The sequence below is a fragment of the Cynocephalus volans genome, chromosome 12, assembly GCF_027409185.1.
Source record: "Cynocephalus volans isolate mCynVol1 chromosome 12, mCynVol1.pri, whole genome shotgun sequence".
Classification (NCBI taxonomy): Eukaryota; Metazoa; Chordata; class Mammalia; order Dermoptera; family Cynocephalidae; genus Cynocephalus; species Cynocephalus volans.
Window position 1 is genome coordinate 95,822,435 of NC_084471.1, and position 4,600 is coordinate 95,827,034.

The following is a 4,600-nucleotide window of genomic DNA, read 5'->3' on the forward strand; positions in this document are numbered from 1 at the left end:
AGTAGGCTATGAAGTACCTTAATGGGACAATTAATGAATCTTGTATATGGACTGTGAGTTAGATTATAGTATTTTATCAATGTTGAATTTTCTGATTTTCATAACTGGATTTTAATTATTTAAGAGAATGTTAAGGTTTGGTTTTTATTTTTGTTTTCGCAGAAACACATGGTGTAAAGTATTTAAGAATAAAGGGGTACAATGTCTCCAATGTATTCTCCAATATTCCAAGAAAAACATGCAAGTATGTATTAAATACATATAGAGAGAAAGAGAGAAACAGACAGAAAGAAAATGATAATGAAAACTTGACAACAAACAAATAGTTGGTGAATTTGGGTAAACGGTGTATAGAAGCTCCTGGTACTATTCTAGTAATTTTGTAACTTTGAAATTACATCAAAATTTATTTTTTAAAAAGCTTCACTGTAGCTAAAACTAAGGGTCCTCTAATTTCTCTCAAAAAAAAAAAATGGATGTAGTGCTGGGCTGTCTGATTCAAAGTAAGCAAAAAAATAAATGTTAAAAAAGCAGTTTGGAATCTACTATTGTATCAACTGGAAATTAGAAATGCGATTTTTCAGCTATATATAACTTCATGAAGGACAGTTGTGCTCTCGAGATTTAAACAATGTAGGTGAAACTAACTTTAAATATTAAATGACATAAAAACTACTTTCTTTTTTCAACTCTGATTATAAATAAAACCAAGAAAAAATGATATAAAGTATCTCTTTATGAAATCCAGGAAGCAGTTTTAAATTAGACAGATAGTGGAGCAAGTATCTGATTTGAAGTCAGAAGCTATCAATTTGAATTTATTTCTTACTAACTGTGGGGTCTTGAGAGAGTTGACTAACCTTCCTGAGTAAGTTTCCTAATCTGTAAAACAAACCTACTCATAATAAAGGCCTCATTAATGAGGAAAAAATTTGGTTAAAAAAAAAAGTTGCCAATATATTTCCTTAACGTTTAGCAAACAGAAACTGTCAAGCATAATGTTTCAGCCATATAAATGTAGTATTTTAGACATCTCACAAATGCTAGTTAGTTTCCTAGGTCATTGGACCTAACAAGAGACTCCATCTGAATTGTAAGGTGAGAGAATGAGACATGAGAAATATGTTTCCTGGTGTTGGGGAAGAGGTGGGAGTTGAAAAGAAACAAACAAAAGCACTGACTTAATCATCCTACTGATACATTATCTAAAGTGGCATCTGAAATTTTCATCCAAATACAGAAAGAAAAAAAACCCCAAATCCTTTCATGCCATGACCCTCCCATCTATGGGTTTTTAAATATGATTCTTTGAGATTAATTTAGAGCAACCTCTCAAGTAATCTGTTTTGTAAAGTTAAATAAATGTTATTTTTCTGACATGTTTGCATCCGAAACCATCCTTAAGTGATTTTTACACAAGAACATACATTGTCTGGACATGAAAACCTGATGTCACAATATTATCCTTTCAAACTTCTTAGATATTTTTCATTGTCTTAAAATATTTACAATGCAATGTCTGAAGCTAGCTAAATGGGTACATTTTTCTTTTGTGAATAGTCCTTTCTTTTCCTTCTTCGCTCTTATTTGGATACTTGAGTTTTAATATTATTATTCATTTCTCTTGCAATTCAGAAGTTTGTAAGATGAATTTTGTGGGTCTCCTTTATTGTTTTATCTTGAATTTAGTCAAGTTAATCAAGCCTGCATATACAGGTCAATCAGTCAAGTTTTCTTCTATCATATCTTTGTTTGCTACTTCTGTTTCATATGATTCCATTCCTTACTCAGAAACACTAATTAGTTACATATTGAAGCTCCATTTTAGGTCTTATTAAGTGTCATGTTCTCTTTCATAATTTTCATCTCAGTCCTCATCCTGTACGTCCTATGATAGCTTCTCAGTCTGTCCTCCACATCACTCCATTTATGCTTCTATATTATCATTAGTAGAGTTCAATATTTTTGGTAACTTTTAAAACCAGGATTTTAATTTTCCTGCTATACATTTAGTTTTATTGAAATCCTTCTTCAGCTTATCCATTTCCCTTTTGAATCTTGCCCTGTTACTTTGTTGCCTGCTGATCCTGCTTCACAAAGGTTCATTCTATTTGCATTTTACTAAGCATGGCAAACAAGTTCCAGAAGTGTTCTCTTGAGTCTTCACAAGAAATCGATTTTAGAAACATAGTCTTCCTTTGAACTTTCAGGTTGATAATTCTTTTCCCTTATTCCACAGAATTGTTTGGTGCTTAAGGGTTTGTTTCTTTTTTCCCTTCTTTACAAATGATTAAACGGGGCACTTCCTAAACTCAGTGACTCTCAGCATATAGGATGGGTGGAATGCCTTTAGATACACTTTCTGATGAATCCATAGCAACAAAATCTCCTTCCCAGATTCACTCCTAGAAAGGAAGTTGCTGTGCCCAGATTCCAGTATGATTTTCAGTTTCTAGCAGGCACTCCCTCTACTGAAACAGCAATTTTTCTTTTACCTCCTGTCTGGTCCTCTGAAACTCTGAAACGGTATAATAGACAACAAAGTGAAAGTCCCAGCATCCAATGTGTCCAGGATATATCTGTCACCATCCTCAGACTTCTGCTTATGGAAGGAGAAGCAGCCAGTACGCAATGAGCAATCAGTAGTCCCACTCTGTAACTCCTGCCTACTTGTTTCTGAAGAATACTGTTTCTTAATGGAAAGCAAGACACCAACTGGGAAGATGAGAGAGGTCTAAGAATCAACCTTTAATCACCTCTAAAATCAGCACACCGGCATTCTCTTTCTTTGGTTGATATATACTCTTGGTATAGGCCCATAGGCATAACATGAGAAACTTCAAAATATCTTTCTATTCATTTTAGATGTTCACTTTGTCATGAGATAAAACCTAAGAATGCCAAAAAAATTAGACTACTTTGATTAGTGAAAGTTCTACCTAAATTCTAGCCTTAGTTTATTTCAGACTTGATGCCATATTTTGTCTCTTTGTGTTTTTTAAGTATTTTTGGACAAGCTACATCCTTTTACTTGCTACCCAAGATGTTCCTCCATTATGAATAGACTCTTAATAATATTATGTGATGATTGATAATAATAACTAATAAATATCATCTGCCTAAGCAAGCATTCTTACCACTCTAAACCTAACAAAAATCCCAATATTTATTTACATTACAGGAACCTTGTAATTCTAATTTGTGTGATAATTCCCATTGACCTCCATTTTTTGTCTCCATCTTTACATGTCTCAGAAAGCTACTGATTTTAAGTAATGATAATTTTATTTAAATAAACTGTCTGTTTTCTTTTTCCTCATTAATTATTTTTCCATTTAGCCATTCATGCAGTAAATATTTAGTATGTACATACTGTGTGCCAGGTAATGTGTCAGACCCTGCCAATACTAAGGTGTAAGTTCTGCCTCTAAGAACCTGTGGTTTATTCATGAAGATGGATAACAAAATAAAACTTCACATTCTGCTGTAGTAAATCTTTTTGAATGTACCCATAGCAAGAAAAATATCTAAATATTATCAAGTAATATCTGATTTTAATGTGCTTAAATTGTTTATTTTTATCAACAAGTTAGATCAAAATTTTCACTGTAAACATTTTCTTCAGGACTGTGGCTTCTTAGTTTAATTTAAATCAATTTGATCAACACTTAGCAAGTGTCTATAGTGTGCAAGACACTCCACTTGGCACTGTGTGGAATGCACAACTAAATAAGACAAAAAGTGAATCTTCAAAGTTTTCAGTCTGACAGAGAATACATACTACCTGTGATTTACTCACAATAAACCACACAGAGTTACAGAAGCACAGGAGCAAAGAAAATTAACTAAAACAAGAAAGACTCTTCATTGAAGAGTAAAAAATTGAGCTGGGCCGTATTGAATATGATAACAACTTGTCCCATTTATTGAGAAGCTCTATACGCTAGTCACTGTAGCAGATGCTTTCTGCATATAATCTCTAATCTTGGAAAATGAAGATATTTTAAACTTTGCATTGTCTAAATCAGTTCAGAGGATTCAGTTCATTACCTGTATCAGTCCAGCCTAACCAAAATAGAATAACATGTATTTGAAATTTTGCAGGAAAATCTTTCTACCCATTTTTGGGGGAGGAATGTGGTATTCAGTGGGGGAAGAAATAGGCCATGCAAACACAATGAACACCACGTACTTAGAAAAAGATGTGGCAGATCAAGCTCTGCATTAAACTTAGCTGCTTTGGAAGATTGCTTTGCCAATCAGACCTGGCTCACAGCCACATGTAGATGTAAACTTTCCAACCAGTATCCACACTCACAAAGAAATAGTTAGAAGACTGTAAATTAAGTGTCATCCTCTTTTAGATTGTATACATCTAACCTCTAAAAGAATTCAGCCAAGATAAACATATAAAATTTGTGTCTGAAATATGAAGAGGTGGCAAATGTTTTCCACATAAGAATTAAATATCACAGTTTTTAAAAAAAATCTGTCTACATCAAATTGAAGAGGTACTAGCAATGGCCAGAACTGTAGTTGGCCCAGATTCTTAAAAGACATTATTATTTTAAAGCCTCAGATAAGTTTTCTGTTATCAGTG